Raw genomic sequence first — 21776 nt, 5'->3', positions numbered from 1 at the left:
AGGAAAATTAACGAGATTAGATTCATATCAGGAAAGTTTGTGGATTTGTTTGATTTTTTCAGAAGCTTAACCAATATCATGTAACCAGAAACTGGAGATGTCACTAAAATTCTATCTCAAAGGCATCCCTTTTATCCTGTAAGGGTTTTTTTTTTTTTTTTTTTTTAAACTAATTAAGATTTCCTAACAAAGGCTTTAATGGAATAGCTCCTAGTTCATGTGTAAAATTAATAAAACATTGGAGGAGATCTTTGGTTAGCAGTAACAGCAGCTTATTTCTAATTGTATTCTCTAAGGATGAAATTAAGAAAGCAGTAGTAAAAACTGTGTATCACATGTGGCGGGTACTTACATCTGCTAGCCTGTCTATCTTGATAAGAGTATCATGATGAAGAAGCAGTAAGACTGGTCTCAGGTGATAAATTGAAATTAATTTCAATGGTCGTGTGTTTTGCTCCCACACTTAATTGCTCCCTGAGATAACCATATCAGCTAGTTTTTGTCAATGAAAACTAAGGTGAAGTCAGTTTTGGTTACATCTAGGAAAGTATCTGCCTTTCTCACAAAAGGACAGACTTAGCTGCCCCTTCTCTGTTTCTTCCTGCTTTGATTACACTAGGATGTCATGCCCAGAGCTGCAGCAGTCATCTTGTGACCATAAGGGAAAGGCCATAAACATAGGAGATCTATCTGGCCTACCATCCTTCTGCTGCTGAACCAATGCCAACAGATACTTACCTTTCATTTTCTTGTTGAATGATGTAATAAACAACATCCATATTGTATAAGCCACTTTTGTTAGGTTTTCTGTTTCTTTCGGTGGAACATTTTCCTAGCTGAATCATCAGATTTCTTTACAAGGTTATTCTTGTCATGTAAAACATTTAAAATTAAAGTTAATTAATAGCTTTACTCTTTGAACAAATATTTGTTGAGTTTTCATAGGCTTATGTCAATTTAGAGATTAGTAAATATACACACTTTTTGTTTTAGGAAGTTTTCAGCATTAAAAACACTAGCATAGAATCAACGAAAACTATTAACATAAGTCAGTGTTGTACCAGGGATGCTATCCAGCACAGTACATAAAAAGAAGAGTAGTGATAAGTATAAGGATTGGAAAACTTGAAAAAAAAAAATAAGTGTTCTTAAAAGTAGATTACATCATATATCTAGAAAAATTTTAAAAGTTTATGGATACAATGTTTGCAATAATAAGAAAATTTACAATGTTACTAGATGTAAACGTTAATATTAAAATTCAAAATTATAAATTTTTACTTTAGGATCAAATAGAAAATGAAATTTTGAAAGTATGCTATTTAGAATAGCATTAAAAGCATGACGTTCCTCAGAATAAAACCAACAAAAGATATATATGACACCTATGGGGAAATGATTAAAACATTCCTCAGATATGTCTGGGAAAATCCAAGTGTAGAGATATTCCCCATTCATTGATTGAAGACTTGATGTTAAAAAGATTTATAGATTCAATGCTCTACCAATCAAAATTCCAACATATTTTTTGTTGACTTTGATGAGCTGATATAAAAGTTATGCAGAAATGCAAAGGGCCAAATACAGTCAAGGTATTCTTGAAAAAGGAGGATTTGCACTATCAATTGTTGCTATATTATAAAGCTAATGTAAAAAGACACTGTGATATTGGCACAGGAATAGACAAATAGATAACTGAAATAGAGTACAGCCCAGAAGCAGAAATGTACATTTAAAGGCATTCGATATATGGAAGAGTGGGTATCGCAGATTGGTGGGTAAGGACAGGCATTTTAATAAATAGTGCTGGAATAATTGGGAGATCATATGGAACAAGGAGAAACTGGAACTATATAAATAATAAATCCAAGTTGGATTAAACACTCAAATATGAAAGACAAATTTATAAAAGTGTTCAGCATATAATATAGAAAAAGTCACTTGGAATAAGAAATGATTTCTTAAACAAGATACAAAAATCCAGCCATGAAGAAAAACTGATAAATTGGATGAAAAGAACTTCAGTTCCTCAAAAGAACTATAGGATAAAAAAAAAACCTCCAAGTGAGTGACGATATTTACAAAGTATATACCCCACCTACTATCCAGAAATTCCATTCATTAACTTGATAAATATTTATTGAAAGCCTGTTGTAGCCGGGCGCGGTGGCTCAAGCCTGTAATCCCAGCACTTTGGGAGGCTGAGACGGGTGGATCACGAGATCAGGAGATCGAGACCATCCTGGCTAACACGGTGAAACCCCGTCTCTACTAAAAACTACAAAAAAAAACTAGCCGGGTGAGGTGGCGGGTGCCTGTAATCCCAGCTACTCGGGAGGCTGAGGCAGGAGAATGGCGTGAACCTGAGGCGGAGTTTGCAGTGAGCTGAGATCTGGCCACTACGCTCCAGCCTGGGCAACAGAGCGAGACTCCGTCTCAAAAAAAAAAAAAAAAAAAAAAAAGAAAGCCTGTTGTGACCGGGAGCACTGTTCTGGGTGCTTGGAATACAGAACAGAAATCCCTGTCCCTGTGAAGTTTATGGTAGAGTGGGAAGATGAAGACAAAGAAGAAAGACAACCTGATAGAAAAAGGGACAAAATGTTTATGAACTGATATTTCCCAGAAGAACACCAAATGGTCAATAAACATATGTAAAGTTGACCACCATCATTAGTCATGAAGAAAATACACATTCAAACCACAGTGAAATACCAACTCACATCTAATAGATTGATAAAGCAGCTTTCATCCACCACAGGTGGACACATAAATTGGTACAACTATTTTGGTGAACAGTGTACATTCTCTGGTAAAGTTGAAGGTATAGATACCTTGTAACTCAGCAATTCTAATTTAAAGTATATATTCCCAAAAAAGTCTTGCACATGTGGACTAGGAAGTACATACAATAATATAGTAGCATCATTTGCAAAAGCTTCAAACTGGAAACAACCCAAATATCCATTAACAGAGAAATGAATACATTTTGGTTTATTAATATGGTGGAACAGTATACAATAATGAGAATGAATGAACTATACAACTACACACAACATGCTTGAATCTTACAAATATAATTTTGAATGAATGAATCCAGGTACAAAATTTTAAAAAAATACTGCATTCTTCCATTTGTATATTGTTTAAAAACAGATTAAAGTAAATCATAGTTTGAGGTGTATATAGAAAGGGTTATGTTGATAATCTCAAAAATCAGGTCAGTAGCTGATTCTTATCTTGGAGGCTGGCAAGTGGAGACTCAGTATAATCATTTCTCTATTTCAATTAATTATATGGTGACTACATGGATGTTCCCTTTACACAGTTCTATAAGCTAGAAATTTTATGTACTTTTCCATATGCCATATAGAAAAATGTAAGCTCGTTATTTTGAAGGAAAAGAATTACTTTGAGATTGTTTGGGCAGGTTTTAAAATGTTCTATTTTTTTTAAAAAAAGTTCTGTTTTTGGGCCAGGCACAGTGGCTCACACCTGTAATCCCTGGGAGGCTGAGACCATCCTGGCTAACATGGTGAAACCCCGTCTCTACTAAAAATACAAAAAAAATTAGCCAGACATTGTGGCAGGCGCCTGTAATCCCAGCTACTCGTGAGGCAGAGGCAAAAGAATCGGCTTGAACTGTGGAGGCGGAGGTTGCAGTGCACCGAGATCACACCACTGCACTCCAGCCTGGGTGACACAGCAAGACTCCTTCTCAAACAAACAAACAATAAAACAAAACAACAACATCAAAAGAAATGGTTTTTATCTTTCATCTGATTTTTGTATTCTGCATTATTGCTTCTCTGGGACTCAAGTAAAGAATATTTGCAGTAGTTTAGACAGTTATAAGTTACTGACTACTAAAAACACAAAAATTAGCCACGTGTATTGGTGGGTGCCTGTAGTCCCAGCTACTCAGGAGGCTGAGTCAGGAGAATCATTTGAACTCGGGAGGCAAAGGTTGCAGTGAGCTGAGATAACGCCTCTGTACTCCAGCCTGGGCAACAGAGTGAGACTGGGTCTCAAAAAAACAAAATAAATAAATAAATACATGCATACATTAAAAATCCCTGAAGCCCAGGGAAATCCAAGAGCAATTATATCAGAGACTCTGGGGGGAAACTGAGACACAGGAATTTTTTAAACTACCTCAGATCATCCCAGAATGCAACCAACATTGAAAACTACTGATTGTTTTGAGCATATTTAGGCTCAGTTTTTTCCCCTCTGGCATAGGACGGTTTGTTGTGTACCTTACACTGGATATTCAAAATTTCCAGATGGACTTTCTGTCTTACAAGGAAGAAAATGTGGAAGTGTCCATCACCTATGACTAACCAGAGAGCCTCTAGAATGGCCCTATTCTTCATCTAGTGGCAAGAGATGATTACCTCCCACTCGACAAGTTCTGAAGAGATGATGGGAAGAAAAATAAAGCGTGTTTAATCATGCTGCAAATTGTCCTTGATCAATGAGCCAGTAACACGTAAGTGGATAGAAAAATATGTAGAAGGGTCCGCACAAAATTAATATCATGACTACCTCTGGGAAGTGACTGCGTTTGGTGTGGCAGCGGTTGTGTGTGTGTGTGTGTCCATGAGGGGTTTTAGCTTTACCTCTGGCTTGTAAGCTTTAGATTGAGAATACAATCGTGTATTAATTGTATAAGTCAGTTAAAAAAAGAACAAATGATGGCTTTTTAACAAAATTTCATATTTTTTATTTAAAAACTATTTAAAAAGTACTCATTACAGAAAATTTGAAAAATAGGAGAAGAAAAAAAAAGTCATCACCTATAAATTCCCCACTCAAAGATAACCATTGTCGTGGAATTGGAGTTTATTATGGTAAGTGAAATAAGCCAAGCACAGAAAGAAAAACTGTGTGTTCTCATTTTTTTGTGGGAGCTAAAAATTAAAACAATTGAACTCACAGAGACAGAGAGTAGAATGGTGGTTACCACAGGCTGGAAAGGGTAGTTGGGGATTGGGGGGCAGTGGACATGGTTAATGGATACGAAAAATAGTGCCAGCTGCGGTGGCTCACACCTGTAATCCCAGCACTTTGGGAGGCTGAGGCAGGAGGATCACTTGAAGCCAGGAGTTCAAGACCAGCCTGACCAACGTGGTGAAACCCCTGTGTCTACTAAAAATACAAAAATTAGCCGGGAATGCCGGCATGTGCCTGTAATCCCAGCTACTTGGGACACTAAGGCAGGAGAATCATATGAGCTCAGGAGGCGGAGGTTGTAGTGAGCCGGGATCACACCATTGCATTCCAGCCTAGGTGACAGAGTGAGGCTATCTCAAAAAAAAAAAGTGATAATGAATAAGACCTAATATTTGATAGCACAACAGGGTGGCTATAGTAAAAAATAATTTAATTGTACATTTTAAAATAAAAGGGTATAACTGAACTGTTCGTAAGACAAAGGATAAACACTTTAGGTGATGGATGTCCTATTTACCTTGATGTGATTATTACACATTGCATGCCTGTGTGAAAATATCTCATGTAAACCATAAATATATTCACCTGTTATATATCCACAAAAAATACAAAGAAAAACTTAAAGCTGAAAATAAAACAAAAAAGCCAAAGATAACCATTGTTAGTATTTGATCTGTTTATCTCCAGAGTTAACATTATATATTTTTAAACTTAACTTATGGACAAAACTCTTTCCCTTGATTTTTTAACCTTCCTTTTTCTGGCCTGGTTGCAGCCACTAGATACCCACATATTAATATTTGTCCTCTGTCCAGGGCCGGGCACAGTGGCTCACGCCTGTAACCCCAGCAATCTGGGAGGCCAAGGTGGGCAGATCACCTGAGGTCAGGAGCTCAAGACCAGCCCGGCCAACATGGTGAAACCCCATCTCTACTAAAAATACAAAAACTCAGCTGGGTATGGTGGCAGCCACCTATAATCCCAGCTACTTGGGAGGCTGAGGCAGGAGAATGGCTTGAACCCGGAAGGCAGAGGTTGCAGGGAGCCGAGATCACGCCATTGCACTACAGCCTGAGCAACAAGAGCAAAATTGTCTCAAAATAAAATAAAATAAAATAAAACTTTGATAATATTCCATAATACCTATTTTATTACTATTTTATAATAATCGACATTTATCCTTTATCAGTTGTAATTCTCACAAAAGCATGATGATGTGAGTTCTTTTATCATTCCCATTTTATAGATCAGGAAATAGGTTTGGAGAAGATAAATACCTTGCCCAAAAATGTAGCATGTCCAATCTTCTTTCCCCAGTTAGACGCTGGGATGAAGCGGGCCAAGGGAGTGTCTTCTCCCTGAAGTTGCAAGTATTCCAGAACCAAGAGCCCTGCAGAGTCCTGAGTTAAAGAGAGAGCCAACAGTGATGTTTTCAGAGAAGGGCAAGAGCTCAGAAGCTGATCCCGGAATCCACACAACAGACCCTGAGAATCTGTCAACTACGGAGATGAAAGCAGGGATGATGCATGGAAGGGAGGGAAGTTTCCAGGCTAACACCTGGGGTAGTGGTGTCACTCCTGTCTGTGTTTAGCATGCCCAGAGGGGCCAGGTGTGGGTGGGCCGTCCAGAGCTGGAACCAACCCATTTCAATGCACTGCTTAGTACAGAATGCCAAGTAAAGCCTTTCCTTATTTCTTTGAAACAGTGCTGCCAAGTAATTGTCATAGAACATTTATGGGTCTGTCCTTCCGCCCCTCCCTTCCTGCTTTCCCCTGGAATAGCAAGCAGAGCAGGTTGTAAAGGTCAGAACCTTTTCCTGGGTGCTCTGGAGTAAATAAAGCCATTTCCTCCTGCCTACAATGATGAGCTATTCCTGGTAGGGTAATCTTGACCTCTGACCTGTGGATTTGTGCACCTAGAAAGGATTTACTTTATTTAGTTAAGAGTTTGGAAGAAATACTTTCTGTGTACTACATAAGTATCCAATGTCTGTTTCTTAATTATGTTTGCTTTACAGTTACCATGGAAAGAATAAAACCAAATGAAAAAATGTAGCAACATGGCTGTCAACAAAACAGAAAAGAAATCTTAAAGATATTTTAAGAGGCAAAGATGCTACTTAATTATTTTTTGTTATAGACAGCAGCTAGTAGGCTAAGAACCTTTCAGGAGGTTTTCCTTGGTATGGCCAGGCAGAAGAGCTATTTTGAACAAGTGGCAGCAGAGGGCACTCTTCCTACAGGTTAGTTTCTATCCTCACTTCTCCAAGGAAAACACTTGTTAAAATGCCTGTGTATATATATGTTAACAAGTTTACAGCCCTTTCAAAAAATAGATGACAGATTAGATAGATGATTGATTGATAGATAGATAGCTAGATAGAAGAGAGATGATACAGATAGATAGATGATAGATATGATAGATGAGAGATGATGATCGTTGACATAGATAATTGATAGATAATAGATAATTAGATGATTGATATATGGATAGATATATAGATGACAGCTGATTAGATAATTAATAGATGATAGATAATTAGATGGTTGATGGATAGATGATAGTTGATATAGATAATTGATAGATGATAGATGATTGATAGATGGATAGATATATAGATGATAGTTGATACAGATAGATAATAGATGATTGATAGGTAGATACATTGATGATAGTTGATATAGATAGGTAATTGATAGATGATAGAAGATTGATAGATGGATAGATACATAGATGATAGGCAGTTGATATAGATAGATAGATAGATAATTGATAGATGACAGGTTACTTTTATGGCTCCTCCCATGTCCATTAAAACTGAAATCATGTGTGATTATGTTTCCTTGAATCATTACCATTGTTTTCTCCTTAAGTGTGTTAATGTCCTATTTCACCATAGAAACTTTTAATATTTTGCTCAGAAACTCAGGGCTTTTGGGTACTGCCCTCCCGCTGTCTAGTTTTTGTGCTTTCTTTTGAGGTCCTCTCTGGAGGCCACAGCCATCTTTGGAGCATGCCCAGGAGAGAAAGAGGTGGATCTAGTTCCTCCTGGAGTGACTTTGGTAATGCCTTTTGCTGCGGACAGATTACAATCAGCTCCAACGTCCCTTCCTCCTTTCTTTTTCCTTTGCCTCCCCTCCTCTCCCACATCTCTATTCCTCCCAGCCTTTCTTCACTCCTCTGTACTCCTATCATTCTCCTCCAACTCCAAGGTCACAGGCATCATCATGTAAGCCTCCCATCCCAGATAACCAGCCTCCAAGATGACCTCATTATCCCCACCTCCTTGTATGTACATCCTTGTGTAAGACCCTCCTGCATTGAGCAGGGCTGAACTGTGTTTGCACTGGGATATATGGGAATGACAAGGTGGCATGTGACTTCCAAAGTTAAGGTCACTTTGCTGTCTCAGATCACTAAGCCAGTTGTCATGTTGTGAGGAGGCTCAAGTTGTCCTGTGGTGGGTCCCTGGGCAAGGAACTGAGCTCTCCTGCTGACAGCCAGCAGTGCCTTCCCAACCATTAGAGTGAGTCACCTTAGAAGCACATTCTCCAGCTCCAGTGCATCCTTTAGATAACTGCCACTCTGGTCACCATCTTGTCTACAACCTCATGAGAAACCTCAGCCAGAACCACCCAGCTAAGTTGCCTCTGAATTCCTGAGCCACAGAAACTGGGAGATAATAAATGTTTACTGTTTAAGACTCTAAATTTGGAGTAATTTGCTATTCAGCCATAGAAACTGACACTCATTTCATCGTGCCTGACACTGCTGTCTCCGTGGTTTCACGTCCCTGTGGTTAAAGCTCTCTATAAGGGCTCATCACTACTTTCAGGATAAAATCCAAATCCCTTAGGTCTTTTATGAACTGCCGCCTGCTTGCCTCTCAGTCCCATCCGGCCCACTCTGCCTTTCCTCCTTGCATCACTCCAGCTACTCTGAAACACACTGCACCTTCCTAAATGAGGACAGATAAAATTGCCAGGATTTTCATAGGATGCCCAGTGAAATTTGAATTTCAGATAAACAAAAAATAATTTGTGTGGTTATACAATACTTGGGACATACTTATGCTAAAAATATTGCATGACACACACTTATTCTTAAAAGTTATTCATTGTTTTATCTGAAATTCACATTTAATAGGGCATCCTGTACCTTCTGTTGCTAAATCTGGCAACCCTACAGATGTGAGCTGCTCACTTTCAGCTCCTGCTCAGCCCCCAGCTGGATCGCTGCAGCTCCCCCGGTAGCTCCCTGCCCTGCTAGAGTCAGCCCAGACATCAGTGCCACTAGAAAGCCTAGGCTAACTTCTCTGTACCATACACAACTAGGATGGGTCAGATGTGCCTGCTACAGGCTCCTGCCCACCTATCACACCTCTCTTGCACCACACACTTTGCAAGTTTTGTTTACCTGTCTCCATTACTAGACTTTGAGCTTCTTGAGGTCAGGCACTGTCTTACTCACCACGACGTGGCTTCAGTGCCAAAAACATATTATAATCACAGTTTACAATTACTGAAGATTTACTCTAAGCTAGTCGCCGTTCTAAGATGTTCTGCATGTATCAACTCATTGAATTTTCATATCAAGCCAAAGGAGGTACTATTAATATCCCACTTTTACTGGGGAGGAATCTGAGACAGAAATAGGTTTTGCGACCTCTCTAGTGTCATTTGAAAATGGCAGGGAAGTTGGGGTTCAAAGCCAGGAGTCTGACTCCAGAGCCTATCCTCTAACGAGCTAGACACATTGCGTCTTTACAGTGTATCATAAGTGCTTGCCAAATGCATGTAAGAATTGACTATCCAGCTAAGTTTCTCCAAACTAGATAACTGTCTTTAAGCAGGGACCTTGCTGCCTGTGCCCCTCCCAGCTCTCTCTCCAGTCACCACTACTGAGCACAATGCATAGTGCCTTCACAAGCAAATACTGAAGAATTATACTGGTCTGTTCTCCCCTCTTCAAATCCTGACTACAGATCCAGTGTAGTGCCATATACCACACCTCCCTAAAAAAGAATGGTTATAGGCAGGGCACGGTGGCTTACACCTGTAATTCCAGCACTTTGGGAGGCCAAGGCGGGCAGATCACCTAAGGTCAGGAGTTCCAGATCAGCCTGGGCAACATGGCGAAACCCCGTCTCTACTAAAAATACAAAAAATTATCCAGGCATGGTGGCATGTGCCTGTAATCCCAGCTACTCGGGAGGTTGAGGCAGGAGAATCCTTTGAATCTGTGAGGCGGAGGTTGCAGTGAGCCAAGATCACGCCACTGCACTCCAGCCTGGATGTCAGAGTGAGACCCCATCTTAAAAAAAAAAAAAAATGGTTACAGCATGCGCCTTAGAAATATAAGCCAAGAGAGGACTGTGGTTAACACTGTGAGTTCTAGAGTAAAATTCCCTCAGCTTAGATCCCAACTCTACTGCTTATCAGCTGTATGGTTTTGGATGAGGCCCTGAGACTTAGATTCTTCATCTGAGAAATGGAGACGTAGCATCTGGAACATAGCATCAGTAAATGTCAGCTGTCACCATTATTATTGCCAATCCACTCAGCCCACAGGCAGGTATGTGTGGGCCTGGCACCCCCATGAATTTCTGTGACTTCCTCAGTTCCCTTCCGCTGTGCAAAATTTCCAACAGGGGTTAGAGAGGGCGACCTACATCAGCTTTGGAGTTTCAAGGCTGAGCCTTAGAGACTGAAATTAAGAAAGTGAAACCAAGGGAGGAAGGCTGCCCCACAGCCCAGGGAGCAGCTAGAAAGAAACACAAGTAGCCCCACTGGCCCTCGCTTCCTCAGCTCTACAGAGCTGGTTGGCTGGAAATGTGCCAGACTCCCAGGTCAGAAGCTGCTCTGCTTTTGGGACTGCTACCCAAGGAAAAGCCTTCGCACCTATCAGGAAACAATGCACACTGACACTCAGGGTCTGCAGCCACAGAGTTATGCACATCTCAATGGTACCCAGTTAAAGGAACACCCTTTACTTCATAAGTGGCCAGAAACACATGAGAACCTCTGTGTCTTGTCAGGGAGTGGGTGCCTAGCCTAACTGAATCCTAGGGGTACCTGGGATGAAATTGAAGGCTAGCATTTTTTAACATGCCGGATACTGCACTAAGTGCTTCGCACATGTCACCTTACTTAATCCCTACAACAATACTGTACGTTTTTGGGTTTTTTGTGGCTTTTTTTGGGGGGGGACAGTGTCTCTGTAAGGTTTTTGGTTTTGGTTTTGTTTTGTTTTGTTTGTTGAGGCAGGGCCTCGCTCTGTCACTAAGGTTAGTATGGAGTGGCTCACCGCAGCCTGTACCTTCCAAGCTCAAGTGATCCTCCCACATTAGCCTCCCAAGTAGCTGGGACTACAGACATGTGCCACCACACATGGCTAACTTTTTTATAGAGATGGGGTCTCACTGTGTTTTCCAGGCTGTTCTCAAACTCTTGGCCTCAAGCTGTCCTCCCACCTTGGCCTCTGAAAGTATTGGGATTATAGGCGTGATCCACCAAGTCCAGCCAATACTGTTAGTCTTGGAAACATCATTATCCTTATTGTACAGAAAAGGAATCTAAGTAATTGGCTCAAGTCATACATCTAGCAAGAGAGGAATTAGATTTTTAATTCTATCCTATGATATAGAAGTAACTCTTCAGCTGCCCCGTCCCTTTGGCTCCAGGCTTCTGCTATGGGCCTAGTTCAGAGCTTCCAGGGAATGTAGACGATGTAGTATACTTACAGCACTGGTTCTCAACTCCATCTGGACGTGAGATCATCACCTGGGGAACTGATCCACCGGGTTCTCCCCAGACCACATGGATTCAATTTTCTGGAGGGTGGGACCAAAGCTTTGGATGTTTTGTAAGATTTCTTTGGATGACTCTACTGGGTGGCCAGAGTTGAGAACCACTCCCCTTAAAATAATTCTCTATAAATGTATGAAACTTTAAAAAGAAATTCCCAAGACCCTCATATCAAAAATCTCTTTGGAATAACGTCTGCTCCTCCCTCTTGAAGGGGCAATCTCTGAACAGGCAATGGAGGTAAGGATACTTCATGGGGGATTTCCTAACCTTTTATTTGCTTATGATGCATACATTGTAGGGTTGGCTCACTTTATTTAATGCAGAGGTAAGTGCTTCTCTCAGGCCCTTAAGAAATAACTGCCCCTAAGTACCTCTTCTGCTCTTGCAAGAATCCGAGAGTACACACCTCCTTCAGTTTTGCACCCTAGACATCACCCTGACTCACCCTAATCCTGACCCTGGGAGAAGTTTTTCACAAGCTACCATTCTGCAAAATGTAAGACAAATAGGAAAAAATTCAGTGGTTCACATGAATGTATAATAATAATCATCATCTACATTTGTATAGATGTAACTTTAACCTGTTAGAGATCTTTGGTTGCAAGCAACAGAAACAAACTCTGGCTAAGTTGAGGAAATAAAACTAATGAAAGCATACTGATTGGATCACAGAATTCAATGAAATGCAGTAGCCTCAGAAAAGATAAGAACCAAGGTGCCCATAATAATCAAGGATGCAACAGCTTAAAGATGTTGCCTTTCCCCACTTTGAGATCCTGCTCCCAAGATTCAAACCCATGGTAAGAGGTTCTACTTGGTGCCTATGACTGCCCCTCAGCACTATGATTGACCATTCCAACAACACTCCACAATATTCAAAAGGACAGCTCCCCAAAGCAAAACTGGGAGGTTTTAACAGAAGGAAGAAAAAATAAATGCTGGCCTGGCAAAACCAGTAGATATTTATTCTTCTCCTGTGCCACTTACATTTATGTGTGTTTTGCATACATAAATAACATCACATCAGGGACTGGGGGCAGGACAGCTGCATTCCAGGTTAAGTCATGTCCTGATTGCCACTTTCCTAATGTTAGTGATAAGTACTTTGTAAATTTAAAAAGCACTACACATATATAGTTTAGCACTATAACCCTCTTCTTGAAAAATGTGGGCTTGCAAATCAGAAAGATTAGACTTATTTAACCTGCCTGCCACTAGACAGGCAGACGCATAACTAGCTTACTGGTCCAGTTTTTTTCTTCTTTGTTTTTTCCCATGAAGATTCCTCTAATTTTGCTCAAGCACATATATACAAGTCTGCATTTTGTCCAGAGTTTCTGAGGTGTTTTGTGAAGATAATTTTCTTTTTAGGATGCTGGTTCACTATGTTGCTGGAAAAAGGAGTCCCCAGACTACATTCCATATCTCACTCTTAGATATTTGCATTGCATAGCAGCACATTGGGAGGTCCTGAAATCAATAAACCTGTAGAGTCATGTTTAAGATAGTATTTCTTGAACTTCTTTTACCTTGAAAGTGTTTCTTTAAATAATATCTATCTTTTGTGTGTGTGTGTGTGTGTGTGTGACAGAGTCTTGCTCTATTGCCCAGGCTGGAGTGCAGTGGCGCAATCTCAGCTTACTGCAACCTCTGCCTCCCAGGTTCAAGTGACCATGCCCAGCTACTTTTTGTAATTTTAGTAGAGACACGGTTTTGCCATGTTAGCTTGGCTGCTCTCCATCTCCTGGCTTCAAATAATCTGCCCGCCGTGACCTCCCAAAGTGTTGGGATTACAGGTGTGAGCCACTGTGCCTGGCCAGTAATACCTATCTTTAAGAGCTAGTAATTTCTGGAATGTCCTTTAGGAAACACTGGTCTAATGATTTAAATGGTGATAATAAGTAAAGAGTCTGGCTGCTAATAGAGGTCATTCTTGATAAATTTGGGGAAATGCCAAGGAAAACTTTGCAAACAAATTGTCTTTGCATTTCTGAGGGTTGTGGGGGTTTTTTGTTTTTGTTTTGGGGTTTTGTTGTTTATGGTGGTGGTGGTGGTGGTGGTCCAATGTGGATTCCAGAAACACTCTATACATTTGCACACCTCTTGGCCAGCACACCGAGCTAATGTTATCTTTCTTCGCACAAGGAAGGAAATGAAGTATTTTCCATTCTTGCCCTTGTTTTCCAACCCCAAAGTTTCCATGGTTTTATTCTGGTTGCTGAGACTTTCCAAACCCAGTGTCATGCAGTAAATTTGGTGGAACAGTTGTATAAAATCTGTTCTGCCATTTTTGAAGAAGGGAACTTATTATATTTATTTTTAGACCATAAAACGTCTAATTTTCTGACAGCTCTGGAATAACCAGCATTGAAATAGAACTTAGAACTACTCCTGACTGAGGAACAGAAGTTAAGCTAGCTCTCTAAAAGTTGAACAAGTTTAAATGAGCTGCCTAAACAGAACATAATCCTACATGATATTCAATTGAGTCACAGTGAATCAATATGGACATGCTATAATTCCTTCACTCTGGAGCACAGATATTCCATGTGCTTTTGGAACAAGATTTTTCTGAATTGTAGAGTTGAATAGTTAGGGGAATTTATTATATGAATATTTTCAGGGACTGGGGAATAAGACATTGCTCTGGAACTTATAATAATATGATGTTTGAATCAAGATTTACGTAGGAAACAAAAGGAAAAGCCAGATTTCACTAGGAAATTTTTTTACTGTTCAGCTAATTATAGTAAAACTTTTTCTGAAGACTGAAGGGTGAACTAAGGGGATCGCTCTCAGTCCTAAAGTCTGCCTTTACATTTTCTTCACTGCACCTAGGCTACAGATTTACTAGAAAAGCTTCTAGAAAAATATAACACATCACAAAAAATGACCAATAAATAGCCAATTAATTAATCACTCAATGTATATTACATACCTACTCTGTGCAAGAGATTCAACGAAGCAATGGTCACCTCCCTTGAATAGTTTCCAGTGTAACCTGGCAAATCAAACATGTGCACATGAAGAGCTGGAAACGGGACACCTCCTTTTTCACAGCTGTCAGAATGGCAGCCCCTGAGAAAGTCTCTCTGAACTTCCAGTTAAAATGCCTATGAAGATGCAGAAAAAGGTAGAAACTTGTAACACAAGGAAAACCAAAAATTTCCAGAATGTAATTCTCAAGTTGCAGAAAATAACAGTGAAGCTATATTTAGAAAAGTACTTATTTGTCTTCTTGTACTTTACAGCATAAAACAGCAAAGCCAATCCACCTGAAAGATGTTTCCCCTCTGCTCAAATAACCAGAGAGCCAGGGTCAGGAACCCCATGGGAACTAGGCAGCTGTATCTCCTGTGTGCACATTGCCTTTAGTATTGATGGGAGTGCCATTCACATTTCCCCCACTGCAGCACTGTCTGTAAATGCACTTGAAATTGCAATTCCAAAAGAACAAACAAACAGCAGAAAAAATAGAGAAGACCAACATTGGCATGACATTCAAGCTGTGCGATGATCAGGAGGAATCAGGAGTCAAGGCAGGAGTATTACATATTTCATGAACTCCATTAGAGAACCAGATAGTGAAGGTAGGGGATCTCTCCTCAGGACAGAAAAAAATATACATAAAAAAATACATGGGCCAGGGGTAGTGGCTCACACCTGTAATCCCAGCACTTTGGGAGACCGAGGCGGGCGGATCACTTGAAGTCAGGAGTTGACCAGCCTGGCCAACATGGTAAAAGCCCATCTCTACAATAAATAAATAAATAAGCAAGCAAGCCAGATGTGGTGACACACATCTGTAGTCCCAGCTACTCAGGAGGCTGAGACATGAGAATCGATTGAACCCAGGAGGCAGAGGTTGCAGTGAGCCAAGATCACAGCACTGCACTCCAGCCTGGGCAACAGAGCAAGACCCTATTAAAAAAAAAAAAAAGCATCTCTGCTAAATTCTGGGATTTAAGCAGAGAATGTTTAAAGATGGGTAGAAGGGGAAAAAATCAGGCCTATAAGGGTAGTGTGAAATAAAGGAAAGGATATTGTGGCAAGATGGATAAAGTCAAATACTGAATATCCTGTGGTGTGGGCAATGAAACAGGGGTTCTTGGGGGACACTTACATGGCCAGCCAGAAAGAGCATCAGTCTGCCCCTCCCCACGCATTCTCTGATCATCCCATGCAGAGAGGCAATATTGCGGGTCACACGGCACACTTATGGCCCTGAGGAGGGACTCTGCCTCTCTCTGCTTCTTCATCTTCTTATAATGCAAATACGAGAACAACCTTGAAGGTAAAGAATAAACTATTGGAGCATAAGCACCAAGCAGTTTGAATGCACAGGAACCCCTGCAGGGAATTATCTGCAAATTCAGGCACTCAGTGCCTGGTAACCTTGTGAGAAGCTAGATACAGGCTGATAGAAGAAGAGTCACCCAGTTCCAAGGGCAACTGAGTTAGCACCCCAGTCTTCCCGCTATCAGTCAGCCTGAGCTCTTGGGGTCATTCAACAAACAGCCCTGCTTGCCTCTCTCCAGCAATCCACCCAGTGACCCTGGAGACCAGTGAAACATAAGCATGCCCATTTGGGGCAGAAACATGAAATTTTCAGTAGAGATTTCAGCATTTCTTGGCATCATCAAATGAGACAGTTTCATAAACAGGGAAAACAAAATAAAAGTTCTTTGGGAAGACCTGCAGGGCCTCCCAGAGTGTTTAGTCATGGATCCCAGGTCAATCCAGGAGGGAGAAAATCCCAAGGATCAGCTTGAGGGGATCTGCAACCATTTGACTGGCCCTACGGTACTACAAATAAGGCCAGACTTTGGGCCAAATATATTAATCTAGAAGCAGTGGAAGGGGTGACCACTGTATATACACACACTGGCTAACCAGAAAATATTTCAGAGCTAGTGTTTATGTAACAAAACTAAACTCTGGAGTCAAAGCTAGTCTCTTAAAATTAAGAGGCTTAACTGTCTTAATGGCAATGTCTCCCTTGGGTGACTGGAAGATGTCGTATCATGCCTTTGGGAGGAAAACTTGGGTAAAGTGGTTAAAACCATGTCCTTGTCTTCCTCGGGGAATCGTTGCCATTGGCACTAGAGGCTAAGATGTTGCTGCTGCTATCAGGGCTTGGGTCATTGTCAAAAGTCATGTATAACTCCCAGGGAACAGGCAGTTTTAGGTCCAAGGAAAAAGCAAGGAGGGCCTGCTTACCTCGCAGAAAAATCAGTCCTGGGGTCACATGGTGCCAATCTGAGTCTGGTTTAAGGTGACTTTCTGTATCAAGTTGCTAGTGGCATCATCTGGGCAGAAGATAGGAATATGGTTGTATGGAACCAAGGGAAGTAGTTGTACCACTGCTAGATGACAGCTACTCCTGTACCATTGTCTAAGAGAGCAGAATATTTAAAAAACCCCTCCAGTTCAAGTTAAGGGTGACTCTAAGTTCACACAATAGGCCATTGCCTGAGTCACCCAAAGAAGGCTGTTCTTTATTCCCTACCTATATCTGGAATGGAATGGAAGAAAGGTAATTCATACCTTCAGCTCCACCCACACCCAATACAACTCTGGGTTGATCCAGACCATCCCACCTTTTCCCTCAGCAAAAGCTATGTGCAGAGAGGAAGTCATCATTCTGCCACCAAAGGCCACCAGGCTACCTTCACAGATCAAGGAGGACCTACTAAAGAGAAGAGGAAACCTGCTACATAGGCCTAATGCCACAACCACGTCCCCATCATAGAAGAACATGCAGGAAGCATAGAAAAGTCAACACACACAAAAATGTCAGTCACCTACCTTGTGGCAATTACCATGAAATGACTTCACAGGGCAGAAATCATCCAAATTTATGTCCATGAAGTTGTTCCCAACCCAGGTTAACCTTCCCAGCCACCTACTGGAGTCAAGGTGGGGATGAAAAAAGAAGGAAAGTGGTTAGGGATAGAGACACAAGTGTCCTAACACACTCAATGGATTCTTCCTACAAGCCACCAGATGTGAACAGCCACTTGCTCATTAATTTTGCTCAGGACTTGAGAGCCAGATTTGGCCTGCAATTGGATGTACCATTTCCATTTCATAGGAGTTTTCTTGACATTTTCCCACCTCAAAGGTCTTTGGTTCAGAGAGAATGAGATAGGTTATCAGTTAGAGTGTCACATTTTTCCTTTAGTGAGACAGTCTCTCTCTGTTAGAGCTCAGAAACAGGGTTGAAATATTTAGCAATGGAAGGAAGTCTCAAAGTACAAAAACTTAAAGATAAAAAAATACTAGCAGAATCTCATTGCCAAAAATTTCAATAATCTATGAGATCAGCGCTATGGTTTAAATATGTTTTCCAAAAAGCATGTGTTGGAAACTTAACCCTTATGCAATATTTTTAGGAGTTGAAGCCTAATGAGGGGTTATTAGGCCATGAGAGCTCTGCCCTAATGGATGGATTAATGCTGTTATCATGGAAGTGAGTTTGTTATTGAAGGACTAGGCTTGTTACAAAAGAAAGAGTTCAGTTCTCTTCTCTCTCTCTACCTCTTGACCCCTCTTGCCCTCTCACCTTCCTCTGTGTGATGATGCAGCAAGAAGGCCCTCACTAGATGTTAGCCCCTCAATCTTGGACTTTCCAACCTCCACAACTGTAAGCCAATATATTTCCTTTCCTTATAAATTACCCAGTCTTAAGTATTCTGTTGCAGCAGGACAGAATGAACCAAGGCAATCAGTCATGAACACATGTAACTTCTCAGGGTCTGAAGGGGATAAGGGGCCTAAGGCCAGAGATTGTGTTAATGCACCCTAGACAGCTTCCAAGGCATTTTACTACAGGGTGGGGTAGAGGAGGTGTTTAAATCGGCCTGGTTGTCCAGTGAAATATCACAAGTGCTTTAATAAAATGTGTATGTGTGATTCACTGTATCCAAAGAGGCAAACTAGGCATTAGGGCTCTTTCTTTGTAGGTTATAGCTATAAGGTTAGCAACGTGTCTTTGGCTGTTGTAAAGTAGCTCTTTGGACTGCTGGCCAAGTACCCTTCAAGAAAGACATTTGGGAAGTGGGGCTGTTGACTTTCTTCTGATTCAAGGTCCAGCTGACTGTGAATAGCATTTTCTGGTCAGCACAGAGGACAGTAAAAGTCACTTTCTTAGTTGCAGCCATGATTAAGATGTCATAAATTTAATAAAATACTTGAATCTCAATGAGCTGTTCTCATTGTGCTAGGGATCAAGACCCTATTTCTAGTGAGCTCAAATATCCTTGCAACAGAATAATAAAGAGGTACTACATGTCATGTTAAGTAAAAGCAAAGTGCTCTTGATCTACTTCTTAAAGAATCAGGAAGAAGAGGCAATAGCAGAACTAGAGTAACATACCAAGTGTAAATAGCAGCTTCAATCAGTTCAGTAACTATTATACAACCACCTCTTTATTTAGTCCTTGTTATCCACAGTTAGGCATCAAGCCCAGTCCCTACCTCCAGTTTTTTGACCAGCCAAACTGGACTGTTGAATTGGTAGATAATGGGCATTTAATCTCTGCCTACATTTAACCTCTCCTGGTATGTAATGCTACTTCAACAGAAAAATCTTTTCTAGCACAGTAAAACCAGGTAACTCCTAGGAGTGTAATGTTACAGCTTTTGCAGTAGCAAAAAAAATGTGGGTGTTCATTTGGCATCTGTGCCCCTTCACTGGGCTGATATTTTACAATGTCCAGTCGGGCTCAGTGACGCACGCCTGTAATGTCAGTACTTTAGAAGGCTAAGGTGGGCAGATGGCTTGAGTTCAGGAGTTCAAAGCTAGCCTGGACAACATGAAAAGACCCCATCTCTAAAAAAAAAAAAATACAAAAATTAGCCAGACGTTATCATGTACACCTGTAGTCCCAGCTAATCTGGAGGCGGAGGTGGGTGCATCACTTGAGCCCGGAAGGTTGAGGCTGTAGTGAGCCAAGACAATGTTACTGCACTCCAGCCTGGGCAACAGAATGAGACCCTGTCTCAAAAAAAAGAAAAAAAGAAAAAAAAAAAAGTCCAATCCATGTAGTCTGACAAAGAAATCCACAAGTGTAGTCCAATCAAATAGGCAAACATCTGTACAAATTGTGACCCAGGGCTCTCAACTAAAAGTAATATTAGTCCTGAATCCTGACAGAGGGATTCATTTATCATGGCGTAAGCCTAAAAAGCTTTCTGAGGCAGTTGGGAACCAGGCTCTAGCCCTAGTCCTCCTTAAGTTTGAATGAGACAAAATCTGTCTAGAGGGACACTTTGGAGCTTGAACTCAGCCCCAGAAGACAGCAACAAAGGCTGGTGCAGAATATATCTGGGATGGTTAATTGTGTGTGTTCATTTGACTGGGCTAGGGATGCCCAGATAGCTGGTAGAACATTTCTGGGCATATCTGTGAGAGTGTTTCCAGAAGAGACTGGCATTTGGATCTTTAGACTGAGTAAAGAAGATCTTCCTTACCAACACAAGTGGGCATCATCCCATCCATTGAGGGCCCAAGTATGACAGAAAGGTAACTTCGCTCTCTGCTCGAGCTGGGATATCCATCTTCTCCTGCTCCCATTGAGGGCCCAAGTATGACAGAAAGGTAACTTCGCTCTCTGCTCGAGCTGGGATATCCATCTTCTCCTGCTCTCAGATGTTGGTGCTCCTGGTTCTCAGGCCTTCAGACTTGAACCAAGATTTATACTATTTGCTCACCTGATCCTTATCCTTTCAGGTTTTGACACAAACTACAAATGACACCACTGATTTTCTTGGGCCTCCAGTTTGTAGATGGCAGATTATTGGACTTCATAGCCTCCATTATCTCAGGAGCCAATCTTTCATAATAATCGATCTTTCTCTCTCTCTGAATAAATGATATTTTGCATCTTCAAAACATACATTAAATGATCATAGAGTCCTTAAATTGGAAAAATTTAGTAAACCATCCAGTGACAAATATTACTTTTCTCTAAATCTTTCTTCATAACATCAGGATCTGTTAATACTCTCTATATATAGTATATATATAGTATACAGTATATATATTGTGTATATATATATACTATATAGCATGTGTGTGTGTGTGTGCATGTGTGTGTATATATATATATATATATATGGGGGGGGGTTCTGTTTCTCTGAAAAACCTTGACTAATACAAGCTCTTTATGTCTCTGTTTTTACTGTTATGGATTAAAAATAATATTAATAAAATAAAAAGATTGGGGCTGGGCACAGTGGCTCACGCCTATAATCTTAGCACTTTGGGAGGCCAAGGCGGGCAGATTGCTTGAGCCCAGGAGTTAGAAATCAGTCTGGAGACCATGGCGAAATCTCATCTCTACAAAAAATACCAAAAAGTTAGCCGGGCTTGGTGGCACATGCCTGTAGTTCCAGCCACTCAAAAGGCTGAGGTGGGAGGATCACCCAAGCCTGGGAGTTTGAGGCTGCAGTGAACCATGATTGTGCCACTGCACTCCAGCCTGGGTGACAGAGTGAGACCCTTTCTCAAAAAGAAAAATAATTGGGTTATTTTGAGGCCTCTTGCTTCCACATTCCATGTTACGTTGGAGTATATATTGCCTAAAAGTAGTATTGCACCCTTTAAGTATTCTCAGGTTGAAGGAGTAAAGATAAGGTCACCATACGGTGACTTCAATAAATATTTTGAATGAATGGATGCTCAACTACTCATAAGAGAAACCTCTACTGTAGATTTTTTGGGGAAAAAAATTATTTGAAGATACTTTAACCAAATCAAAGATTAATGAAAGTTGGTATAGCAAGAAAGGGAAAATTGTAGTTCAAAAGGATAAGATCTATTCTTACTCAGTTTGCACCCCAACTTCAGGAATCTCTTTGAATTATGTATTTCCAGATAGATCTTGAGGTCTCGGGACAAAGTTTGACCTTGTGTCATTTTAATTAACTAGTCATATTCCTTTCTCCCTTTCTCAGTATAAGGGTATGTGTTTCTTGAACCAGTCTCCACCCAACAAATCAGATGGAATG

The sequence above is a fragment of the Piliocolobus tephrosceles genome, chromosome 8, assembly GCF_002776525.5.
Source record: "Piliocolobus tephrosceles isolate RC106 chromosome 8, ASM277652v3, whole genome shotgun sequence".
NCBI lineage: Eukaryota > Metazoa > Chordata > Mammalia > Primates > Cercopithecidae > Piliocolobus > Piliocolobus tephrosceles.
This window is presented reverse-complemented; position numbering follows the sequence as displayed.